We start from the raw sequence: 12,469 nt of genomic DNA, 5'->3' as shown, positions 1-12,469 counted from the left end.
ACCCCCTGTCTCTGTACCCACTCTCTCTCTGTCCCCTCACTCTCACTCTCCCCTCTCTCTCTATACCGCCCTCTCTCTATTCCCCCTCTTTCTGTCCCCTTCTCTCTGTCCCCTCTTTCTGTCCCCTCTCTCTCTCTGTCCTCTCTCTCTCTCTCTGTCCACCCTTTCTCTGTCACCCCTCTCTCTGTCCCCCTCTGCTCCACGCCTCTCTCTGACCTCCCTCTCTGTCCCCATCTCTCTCTGACCCTCCCTCTCTATCCTCCCACTATGTCCTCCACACTGTCCGCCCACTCTTTGTCCCCCCACTCTCTGTCCCACCAGGCTCTGACCCCATCTAACGCCCCCCACTCTCGAACCCCGTCCCCTGCTCTCTCTCCCCCTCTCTATATCCCTCTCTGAGTACCCCCTCTCTCTGTCGCTCCCCGCTCTGTCCCCCCTCGCTATCCATCTCTGTCTCACCACTCTCTGTTTCCCTCCTCTCTCCCCCTGCCTCTCTCCGTCTTCTCTGATCCCTCTCTCTCTGTCCTCCTCTCCCTGTCCGTCTGTCTCTGACACTCTGTCCCATCTCTCTCTGTCCCCTCGTTCCTTGCCCTCCCCTCCGTACACCCCTCTCTCCATTCCCCTCTTTCATCCCCCCACCCTCTGTCAGTCCTCTCTCTGCTCCCCTCTATCTCCCCCTCATTCCGTCCCCCCACTCTCGGTCCCCCTCTCTCTGTCCCCTCTCTCTGTCCACCCTAGCTCTCTGTACTCCCTCTCTCTCTGTCCCCTCACTGTCTCTGTCCCCTCTCTTTCTCTATCCCCTCTCTCTCTATCCCCCTCTCTCTCTATCCCCCTCTCTCTGTGTCCCACCTCTCTCTCTGCCCCCCACTCTCTCCCCTCTCTCGGTCCTACCACTCTCTGTCACACTCTCTCTGACCCCTCTCTCTGTCCCCCTCTCTCTGACCACCCCCTCTCTCTGTACGCCCTCTCGCTCTGTTCCATCACTCTCTCTGTCCCCTCTCTCTCTATCTCCTCTCTGCCTCCCCTCTCTCTCTCAGCCGCCCTTCTCTCTGCCCCCCCTCTCTCTGTCACCCCTTTCTGTCGCCCTCTCACTCTGTCCCCCCTCTCTCTGTCCCCCTCTCCTCCCCCCCTCTCTCTCTGTCTCCCCGCTCTGACCCCCATCTCTCTGTCCCCCAAATCGGTCCCCCAATCTGTCCCCCACTCTTTGTCCTGCCACTCTCTGTCCCCCCTCTCTTGGTCCCCCCTCTCTGTCCCCCTCTTTTTGTACCCCCCACTCTCTGTCCCCCTCCCTCTTTCCCCATCTCTCTGTAGCCCAACTCTCTGTCCCCCTCTCTGTCACCATCTCTCTGTCACCACACTCTCTCTGGCCCCCCTCTCTGTTCCCCTCCCCTCTTCCCCCTCCCTCCCTGTACCCCTCTCTCTCTGCCCCCTCTCGCTGTACACCTCTCTCTGTCACCGTCTCTCTGTCTGCCCCTCTCTCTGTTCCCCTATCTCTGTCTCCCCTCTCTCTGTCCCCTCTCTCTCTGTCCCCCCTCTCTGTCCCCTCTCTCTCTGCCCCCTCTCTTCGACCCACGTCTGTTTCCCCCTCTGTCCCCCCCTCTGGCCCCATTTCTCTGTCCCCCTCTAGCTCCCTCCCCCACGCTCTGTTCCCCTCTGTCTGTCACCGTTCTCTCTCTGTCCCCCTCTCTCTGACCCCTCTCTCTCTGCCCCCTCTCTCTGTCTTTTCTCTCTCTACCCTCTCTCTCTGTCCCCCTCACTCTCTTCCCCGCTCTATAATTCCCCCCACCGTCCCCCTCTCTTCCCTCTCTTCACCCTCTGTCTCTGTTTCCCTTCTCTCTATCCCCCACCCCCATCTATCCGCCTCTCTCTCTCTGTTCCCCCTCCACCTGACCCCTCTCGCTCTCCCCCCCCCCCTCTCTCGGTCCTCCCTGTCTCTGTCTCCCCTGTCTCACTCCCCCTCTCTCACTGTCCCCCTCTCTGTCTCTCCCTCTCTCTCGATGCCGCCCGCTCTCTATCCCCTCTCTCTCTGTCCCCCTCTCTCTGTCCCCTCTTTATGTCCCCTCTCTCTCTGTCCTCTCTCTCTGTGCCCCCTCTCTCTGTCCCCCACTCTCTGTCCACCCTTTCTCTTTCACCCCTCTCTCTGTCTCCCCTCTGCTCCGCGCCTCTATCTGACCCCCCTCTCTTTCCCCATCTCTCTCTGTCCCTCCCTCTCTATCCTCCGACTCTGTCCCCCACACTGTCCTCCCACTCTTTGTCCCCTCACTCTTTGTACCCCCACTCTCTGTCCCACCATGCTCTGACTCCATCTAACTCCCCTCTCTCGCCCCCTCTGTCCCCCGCTCTGTGTACCCCCTCTCTCTGTCGCCCCTCTCTGTGTCCCCCTCTCCCTATCCACCATCTCTGTCCCGCCTCGCTGTCCATTTCTGTCTCGCCAGACTCTGTCCCATCATGCTCTGACTCCATCTAACTCCCCGTCTCTCGCCCCCTCTGTCCCCCGCTCTGGGTCCCCCCTCTCTCTGTCCCCACTCTCTGGTCCCCCTCTCTCTGCCCCCCTCTCTCTACCTCCTCTCCATCCCTTCCTTCTCTGTCCCCCCACTATCCCCCTCTCGCTGTTACCCGTCTCTCTCTGTCCCCCTCCCTCTCTGCTTCCTCTCTGTCCCCTCGCACTCTCTCCTCCCTCTCTCTGACCCCCTCAATTTCGCCCTTTCTCTGTCACCCTCTCTCTGACCCCCTCTCCCTCTGTCCCCCTCTCTGTCTCCCCTCTCTCTGCCCACCCCGCTCCCAGTCCACACATCTCTCTGTCTCCACACTCTGAAACCCCCTCTCTGTCCCCCTCTCTCTGACACGCCTCTCCCCGTCTCCCCTCTCTCTGTCACCACCTCACGCTCTCCTCCTCTCTCTCTGTCCCTGCTCTCTCTGTCCCACCTCTCTCTGTCCCCCTCCCTCTGCCGCCCTCTCTCTGTCCCCCCCTTTCTGTGCCCCTCTCTGTGTCCCCCTCTCTCTCTGTCCCTCTCTCTCTGTCACCGCTCTCTCTGCCCAATGTCTCTCTTTCCCACTCTCTCTGTCCCCCTCTCTTTGCCCACCGCTCTTTCTGCCCCCTCTCTCTGTCACCCCCTCTCTATCAACCCCGCTCTCAGTCCACCCATCTCTCTGTCTACTCCCCTCTGACGCACCCCTCTATGTCACCCTCTCACTATCCCCTTCTCTCACTGTTGCCTCTCTCACTGTTCACCCCACTCTTTCACACCCTCTCTATCACCCTCTCTCTGTCCCCCCTCTCTGCCCCCATCACTCTGTCCCCTCGCTCTCTGTCCCCGCACTCTGACACCCCTCTCTGTCCCTCTCTCTCTGTCCCCAAGTTCTTTGTCCCCCTCTCTCTGTACCCCTCTCTCTGCCCCCCCTCTGTACCCCCTCTCTGTCCCCGCGCTCTCTGTCCACGTCTCTCTGTCCCCCTCTCTGTCCCCATCCCTCTGTACCCCATCTCTCTGTCTCCCTTTCTGTACCCTCCTTTTTCTGTACACACTCTCTCATCCCCCCCCCCGCTTTGCCCCCTCTCTCTGTGCCATCCTCTCTGTCCCCCACTCTGTCCCCCACCGCCCCGCCTCTCCTTCTCCATCTCTTTCTCTGTCTCCCTCTCTCTGTACACCCCTCTCTGTCCCTTCCCCCTCTGACCACCGGACGCAACTCTGTTCCCCCGCTCTCTCTGTCCCCGTCTCTCTGTCCCCCTCTCTCTCTGAACCTCTGTCCAACCTCACTCTGTCCCCTCATTCTCTGCCCTCCTCTCCGTACCTCAGTCTCACCATCTACCACTCTCTGTCCCCCACTCTTTGACCCTCTCTCTCTGATACCCTCTATGCGCCCTCTCTCTGTCCCCTCACTCTCTGTCCCCTTTCTCTGTCCCCGTCTCTCTGTCCACCCCCCTCTCTGTACGCCTTCTGTCTCTGTCCCTCATTCCCTCTGGCCCTCTCTATCTCTCTCTCTATCCCCCTCTCTCTCCATCCCCTCTCTCTGCCCCACTCTTTATGTTCCCCCCTCTCTGTCCCACCTCTCTGACCCCCACTCTCTGTACCCCTCTCTTTCCCCCTCTCTCTGTCCCCATCTCTCTGTCCCACTCTTTCTGTACCCCTTTTTTCTGTCCACACTCTCTCTTTCGTCCCTCTCTGTCCCCCGTCTCTCTGTGCCCTCCTATCTGTCCCGTCCCCTCTGCCCCTCTCTCTGTCCTCCATCTTTCTGTCCACGTCTCTCTGTCCCCCTCTATGTCCCCCGCTGTCCCACCATTCGTTCTCCACCCCTCCCTCTGTTTCCCTCTCTCTGTCCCTCGTCTATCTGTCGGTCTCTCTCTGTCCCCCTCTCTGTCCCCTTCTCTGTCCTCCATCTCTCTGCTCCCCCTCTCTGTCCCACCCCCTCTGTCCCTCTCTCTCTGTCCACATCTCTCTCTCTCCCCCCCTCTCTGTCCCCCTCTCTGTAGCCCCACCCTGTGCCCCTCACTCTGTGCCCCATCTCAGTCCCTCTCTGACCCCTCTGTCCCGCCACTGTCTGTCCACCTCTCTCTCTGTCCCCCTCTCTCTGTCCCACGTTCCTTCCTTCTTTATTCCCACCGTCTCCCCTTTGTCCCCCCTCTCTATATTTCCCCTCTCACTGTCCTCTCTCTCTGTCCACCTGTCTCTGACACCCGTCCCACCTCTCTCTGTCCCCTCGTTCTCTGCCCTCCCCTCCGTATACCCCTCCCTCCATTCGCCTCTTTCATCCCCCGCCCTCTCTCAGTTCTCTCTCTGATCCCCTCTATCTCTCCCTCACTCTGTCCCCCCACTCTAGGTCCCCCCTCTCTGTACCCTCTCCCTGTCCACCTTAGCTCTCTGTTCGCCCTCTCTCTCTGTCCCCTCACTGTCTCTGTTCCCTCTCTTTCTCTATCCCCTCTCTCTATCCCCCTCTCTCTGCCCCCTCTTTCTGTCACCCCTTTCTGTCGCTCGCTCACTCTATCTCCCCTCTCTCGGTCTCCCTCTGCTCCGCCCCTCTCTCTGTCTCCCCGCTCTGACCCCCTATCTGTCTGACCCCCAAACCTGTCCCCCAATCTGCCCCCCATTCTTTGTCCTGCCACTCTCTGCCCCCCTCTCTCGGTCCCCACTCTCTGCCCCCCCCTCTTTTTGTACCCCCCTCTCTCTGTCCCCCTCCCTCTCTCTCCGTCTCTCTGTACCCCAACTCTCTGTCCCCCATCTCTGTCACCATCTTTCCGTCACTACACTCTCTCTGGCCCCCCTCTCTGTTCTACCCTTCTCGCTCTCTTCCTGTACCCCTCTCTTTCTGCCCCCTCTCTCTGTACCCCTCTCTCTGTCACCGTCTCTCTGTCTCCCCTCTCTCTCTCTGTCCCCTCTCTCACTAACCCCCCTCTCTGTACCCCTCTCTCTCTCTGCACCCCTCTCTCTGACCCACGTCTGTTTCCCCCTCTGTCTGTCCCCCTCTCTGTCCCCATCTCTCTGTCCACCTCTATCTCCCTCCCCACTCCCTATTCCCCCATCTCTCTGTTCCCCTCTCTCGGTCACCGTTCTCTCTCTGTTCCATCTATCTGTCCCCCTCTCTCTAACCCTTCTCTCTCTGTCCCCCTCCCTCTCTGTCCCCCTATCATTCCCCCCACTGTCCCCCCTCTCTTTCCCCTCTTCTCTGTCGCCCTCTCTCTCTGTTTCCCCTCTCTCTATCACCCCCATCTGTCCACCTCTCTCTCTGTCCCCTTCCACCTGTCCACCTCTCGCGCTGCCCCCCTCTTCTGGTCCTCCGTGACTCTGTCTCCCCTCTTTCAGTACCCCCTCACTGTCCCCCTCTCTCTCTCCCCTCTCTCTTTCCCTACACTCTCTCTCCACCTCCCTCTCTGTACCCAGTCTCTCTCTGTCCCCCACTCTCACTCTCCCCCTCTCTCTATCCCGCCCTCTCTCTATCCCTGTCTCTCTGTCCCCCTCTCTCTGTCCCCTCTTTCTGTCCCCACTCTCTCTCTGCCATCTCTCTCTCTGTGCCCCCTCTGTCTGCACCCCCCCGCCGTATCCACCCTCTCTCTTTCACCCCTCTCTCTGTCCCCCCTCTGCTCCGCGCATCTCTCTGATCCCCCTTTCTGTCCCCCATCTCTCTCTCTGTCCCTCCCTCTCTATCCTCCCACTCTGTCCGCCACACTGTCCTCCCACTCTTTGTCCCCTCACTCTTTGTCCCCCCACTCTCTGACCCACCATGCTCTGACCCCATCTAACTCCCCTCTCTCTCGCCCCCCCGTCCCCCGCTCTCTGTCCCCCTCTCTGTGTACCCCCTCTCTCTGTCCCCCTCTCCCTATCACCCATCTCTGTCCACCTCGCTCTCCATCTCTGTCTCGCTACTCTCTGTCCCCCTCTCTGTCCCCCCTCTCTCTGTCCCCTTCTCTGATCCTCCTCTCTCTCTCCCCCTCTCTTTGCCGCCTCTCTATCCCTTCCTTCTCTGTCCCCCCACTATCCCCCTCTCGCTGTCCCCCTCTCGCTGTCCTCCAATCTCTCTGTCCCCCACTCTCTCTGTCGCCCTCTCTCTCTGCCTCCTCTCTGTCCCGCCTCTCTCTGTCCTCTCACTCTCTCTCCTCTCTCTCTCTGACCCCTTCTATTTCGGCCTCTCTCTGTCCCCCTCTCCCTTGTCCCCCTCTCTGTCTCCCCTCTCTCTGCCCCCTCTCGCTGTCCCCCTCTCTCTGTCCACCCCTCTCTATGTCCCTCTCTCTCTGCCCCCCTTTCTCTGTCGCGCCCTCTCTCTGCCCCCTCTCTGTCCCCCCTCTCTCTGTTCACCACATTCTATACCCCCTCTCTGTTCCCCACTCTCTACATTCTCTCACTCTGTCGCCCCCTCGCTCTCTCACCCCTATCTCTGTCCCCCTCTCTCCGTCCACCCCTCTCTCTAGCCCCTCTGCTGTCCCACACTCACTCTCTCGCCCCCTCTCTGCCCCCCCTCTTTCTGGACCCTCTGTCTGCCCCACCCTCTCTCTGTCCCCCTCACTCTGTTTCCTCTCTCCCTGTCCCCCTCTCTGTCCCCATCTCTCTGCCCCCTCTCTCTCCCTCTCTCTCCGACCTCCTCACTCTGTCCCCCTTTCTCTCTCTGTACCCCCTCTCTGTACCCCTCTCTGTGTCCCCCTCTATATCCCTCTCTCTCTGTCCACCCTCTCTCTGTCCCCTTCTCTCTGTCCGCCATTGCACTGTCTCCCTCTCTCTGTTCCCCCTCTCCCTGTCCCCTCTCTCTCTCTGTCAACGTCTCTCTGTCCCCCCTCTCTGAACTCCCTCTCTCTGACCCCCTCTCTGTCCACCCCTCTCTGTCCCTTCCTTCTCATTCCCCCTCTCTGTTCCCCCTCTGTCTCTGTCCCGCCCCTCTGTTCCCGTCTCTCTGACCCCCTCTCTCTCTCAGCCCCCTTTCTGTCCCGCCTCTCTCTGTTCCCTCGGTCTCTTTCCTCCCTCTATCTCTCCCACTTTCTCAGCCTCTTCTCTGTCCCGCCTATCTCTGTCCCCTTGCTCTCTGTCGCCCCTCTCTCTCACCCCCTCTATCTCCCTCTCTCTGTCACCCTCTCTCTCTCCTCCTCTCCCGCTGTCCCCTCTCTCTGTCCACCACTCACTCTCTGTCACCCTCTCTCTGTCCCCTCTCTCTGTCCCCCTCACTCTGTAACCACGCTCTCTCTGTACCCACTCTCACTCTGTCTCCCTCTCTCTGCCCACCCCGCTCTCAGTCCACCCATCTCTCTGTCTCCCAACTCTTGCACTCCCTCTCTGTCCCCGCTCTCTCTATCACCCCCTCTCTCTGTCCCCCCAACTCTCTATCGCCTCTTCTCTCTGTCCAACGCTCTCTGTGTCCCACTCTCACTGCCTCATTCCCTTTCACCCTCTCTCACTGCCCTGTCTCTGTCCCCGCTCTCTCTGTTCCCCACGCTCTGTACCCCCGAGCTGTTCCCCACTCTCTACCCTCTCTCTCTGTCTCCCTTTCTCTGTGCCCCTCTCCTGCCCCCCTCTCTCTGTCCCACCCTCGGTCTGCCCCCCCTCTCTCTGTCCCCATCTCCCTGTCCCACCCCTGTCCCCCTCTTTGTCCCCCGCGCTCTGTCACCCGCTCTCTATCACACTCTCTCTGTCCCCACCTCTGTCCCCCTGTCTCTCTCCTCTCTCTCTAACCCCCCTCTCTCTAACCCCCCTCTCTCTCTGCCTCTCTCTCTGTCCCCATCTATCTCTTCCCCTCTCTCTGAACTCCCGTCTGTCCCCACTCGCTCTGTCCCCCCTCTCTGTCCCCTCTCTCTCTGTCCATGTCTCTCTGTCCCCCTCTCTGAATCCCCTCTCTCTGAGCCCCTCGTCCACCCCTCTGTGACCCTTCCTTCTCTGTCTCTCCCTCTCTCCCCCCACTGCCCCTCCATGTTCCCCCTCTCTCCAACCCCCACTCTCTGTCCCCCTCTCTCTGACCCCCTCTATGCCCCCTGTCTCTGTCCCGCCTCGCTCTCTGTTCCCACTCTCTCTCAGACCCCCTCTCTGTGCCTACCCACTCTCAGTCCACTCATCTCTCTGTCTACCCCATCTGATACCCCTCTCTCTGTCCCCCTCTCACTGTCCCCCTCTCTCACTGCCCCCGTCTCTGTCCCCCTCTCTCTATCGACCCCTCTCCCTGTCCCCACACTCTGTACCCCCTCGTTGTCCCCCACTCTCTGTCCCCTCCTCTCTCTGTCCCCCACTCTCTGTCACCCCCTCTCTATCACCCTCTCCCTGCCCCCTCTCTGTGTCCATTGTCTCTCTGTCCCCCTCTCTCTGTCACCCCACTCTCTGTCCCCTCTCTCTGTCCTCCCTTTCTCTGTCCCCTCTCTCCCCCCTCTGTCTCTGTGGCCCCCTATCTCTTCCTACTGTGTCCCCCGTCCCCCCTTTGACCCACCTCTCCCTGTTCGCCCTCTCTGTCCCGCTCTATCTTTGTCCCCCTCTCACTCTTTCCCCTATCTGTTCCCCCTCTCTCTGTCCCTCGCGATCTGTCACCCGCTCTCTATCACACTCTCTCTGTCCCCCATTCTGTCCCCCTCTCTCTATCCCCTCTCTCTCTCTCTCCCCCCTCTCTCTAACCCCCCTCTCTCTCTGCCCCTCACTCTTTGTCCTCCTCTATCTGCCCCCCTCTCTCAGACCCCCCTCTCTGTCCCCACTCGCTATGCCCCCTCTCTCTGTCCCCCCCTCTCTGACCCGCCCTATGTATCCCCTCTCTCTGTCCCCTCTCTCTGACCCCCTCTATGCCCCCCTGTCTCTGTCCCCCTATCTCTGTACTCCCTCTCTGTGCCTACCCGCTCTCAGTCCACCCATCTCTCTGTCTACCCCATCTGACACCCCCATTTCTGTCCCCCTCTCAATGACCCCCTCTCTCATTATCCCCAGTCTCTCTGTCCCCCTCTCTCTATCACGCCCTCTCTCTGCCCCCTCTCTGCCCCCCCCACTCTCTGACCCCCTCTGTGTCCCCTCTCTGCCCTCCCTCTCTCTGTCCCCCTCTCTCTACCCCCTCTGTCTCTGTACACCCCTCTCTGTTCCCCAAATCTCTTCCTACTCAGTCCCCCCGTCCCTCCTCTGACCCACCTCTCCCTGTTCCGCTCTCTGTCCCCGCTATCTCTCTGTGCCCCCTATCACTCTGTCCTCGCATCTGTTCCTCCTCTCTCTGTCATCTCCCTCTCTGTCCCCCCCTCTGTTCCTCCCTCTGTCCCCCACTCTCTCCATCCCCCCACTCTCTGATCCCCTCTCTCTGTCCACTCTCTGTCTCTGTGCACCCCTCTCTGTTCCCCAAATCTCTTCCTACTCTGTCCCCCCGTCCCTCCTCTGACCCACCTCTCCCTGTTCCACTCTCTGTCCCCGCTAGCTCTCTGTGCCCCCTCTCACTCTGTCCCCGCATCTGTTTCTCCTCTCTCTGTCCTCCCTCTCTCTGTCCCCTCCCTCTGTTTCCCTCTCTCTCCCCCTCTCTCTGTACCCCTTTCTCTGTCCCCCTTTGTCTGTCCCACGCTCTCTGTCCCACGCTCTCTGTCCTCCTCTCTCTGTTCCCCCTCTCTCTGTCGTCCCTCTGTCCCCACTCTCTCTTTCCCGCGCTCTCTGTTCCACTCTGTCTGTCACCCTCTCTCTGTCCCCCACTCTCTGTCCCCCACACTCTGTCCCCCGCTATCTCTTTTCCCCGCTCTCTGTCCCCCTCTCACTGTCGCCTCTCTCTGTTCCCCCTCTCTCTTTCCCCCACTCTCTGTCCTCCCTCTCTCTGTCACCCTCTCTCTGTCCCCGTCTTTCTGTCCCCCACTATCTCTGTTGCCCCTGTCTCTGTCCCCCCCCTCTCTGTCCCTGTCATTCTCTCCCCCACTATCTCTGTTCCCCTCTCTCTGTCGCCCCTCTCTCTGTCCCCTCTGTCATTATGTCCTCCCCTAATTCTCTCTCTCCATCCCTCACCTTATCTCTCCCTTACATCTCTCTCTCTCTGTCTCTCTGTCTCTGTCTCTCTCTCTCTCTCTCTCTCTCTCTTTCTCTCTCTCTCTGTCTCTCCCTGCTCCTTTACTCTCTCTCCCCGGTCTCTCACGCTCGATCCCCCTACCTCGGTCTCTGTCCCCTCACCTCCCTCCATTTATCTCTGACTGAATCTTTCTCCCTCCTGTCCCTCCCTTCCTATCTCTCTGACACACGCTATCTCCCTCGTCCTTCCCTCTCCCTCTGACCCAGAGTCTGGGGTTGGTGGTGAGGCTGCATGTGGTGGGTGTGGGGTTGAGAGAATCGAGAGATGTGGGAGGGAGGAGAAGGGAAAATCGGGTAGAGATGGAATTGCGGAGACGGCTGGAGTGCGAAAGAGTGAGGTTGAAGGGGAGAGGGAAGAGTGGAGGCAGGTGGAGAAGTTCTGGTTGGGGTTGGCTGATTCGGATGGGGGAGAGGGAAGGGGAGAGGTGGTAAGAACGAGACAGTTTGCAGGAAGTGAGAGAGAGGGAGGGAAGTGATGAGAAAGAGTGGGGGAGGAGAAATGGGGAGTCCAGGTTAGAGTGGGGGGGTTCAGAGTGAGTTAAACACAGCTCATGAGCTCAGGGCCTGTGCCCTCCCCGTCCCTGAGGACTAGGACTTGGGGCTCAGTCTGTCTCTCTCCAGCTCTGCTTCTCCAACACAAAGACACACAGTACCATCGTTCACTCTGCTGCTCAGCACGATTTAATGAACATTTTTATTGTTTACAAATGGAAGTGATGGATACAGTAAGTGGGATGGTGCCTTTCCTCACTGACCCCTGAGTTGTGAGAAACATTGACATTTTCCCTGTAACCCCCACTGTGGGATAAGGATGGACAAACCAGCGCTACCCTCAGTCTGTTACCATAGCGACAGGCTGCTCCATCACTGAAACTCTGAACTGAAATGAGAAAATCCCGGATCGATTGATTAATGAGGGAATTTGATGGATAGATGGATTTGGGTGAAGGGATATTTCAGCACATTCTTCAGCTGCTGTCTGAACTTAGTCTGGGTCACGGCATAAATCGCGGTGTTTGTGCAACAACTGAAGAGCTGCAACATGAAGCCCAATTCCTTCACAAAGCCATGAAGAATCACAGACCGAAAGCCAAAATCATACATCCGGGCCCATATAGAATACAGCATTAACGTTGACCATAACAGGATGAAATTGGCCGAGATCACAAACAGTAAAATGATGGATTTTTTTCGGTTTCTCATTTCAGTGTCAGATTGAGCGTCCCCATTAGTGTGAGCACGGAGTCTCCTGCGGGCTCTGCTGGTCACTAAAATGTGTCTGACGGTGAGAACATTGAGCAGCAGAATCAGGAGAAATGGGACACACGGGGTTAGAATGTGGTGGAGGAACTCGATTGTGACCCAGACACTGGAGAATAGAACACCGTCTGTTACATCACAAAACCAGGGGTCGTTCACCAGCCAATACCGAGCCGTGAGCATAAAATACCAGGAAATGTTCTTTAAACAGCTCAGCACAGTCACTGCTCCCAGAACCACAGCCGCCGTTTTCTCACTGCAATATTTACTTTTCAGCTTCTGGCAACAAATGGCCACAAACCGATCAAAGGTGAAAGTGACGGTGAACCAGACAGAGCAGTCAGTGGCTGCATAAAGCAGGACGGCGTGGATATTACACACGCGGACGGAGTGCATCAGGAAATAAAACTGTTCCCGGTAAACAATCGGAATGTGTCTCAGTATCAGGTCGACGATAATGACCAGGAGATCCGCCGCTGCCATGGCCCCCAGGTAACGTCTGACACATGAAGACAATCCACAATCTTTATAAAGCAGGACGTCGATGGTCACTACGTTAACTGTGAGGAAGGAAAACAAACCCATTATCCATCAGCCTGGAGGCAAAGGGACCCGTTTGATCGGGGACCCAGTGAGATTTTCAAATGTGTCCCTGTATTCAGGGATTTATTAAAATAATTGGATCTGGAATAACAAATGGGAAGGTCTGAATTACTGACAAAAATGTGACGATA

The sequence above is a fragment of the Chiloscyllium plagiosum genome, unplaced genomic scaffold (assembly GCF_037043375.1).
Source record: "Chiloscyllium plagiosum isolate Xiang-an unplaced genomic scaffold, Cpla_swu_hap1 HiC_scaffold_39, whole genome shotgun sequence".
In the NCBI taxonomy this organism is placed as follows: Eukaryota; Metazoa; Chordata; class Chondrichthyes; order Orectolobiformes; family Hemiscylliidae; genus Chiloscyllium; species Chiloscyllium plagiosum.
The sequence above is the reverse complement of the archived record's forward strand: the minus strand, read 5'-3'. Positions refer to the sequence as shown.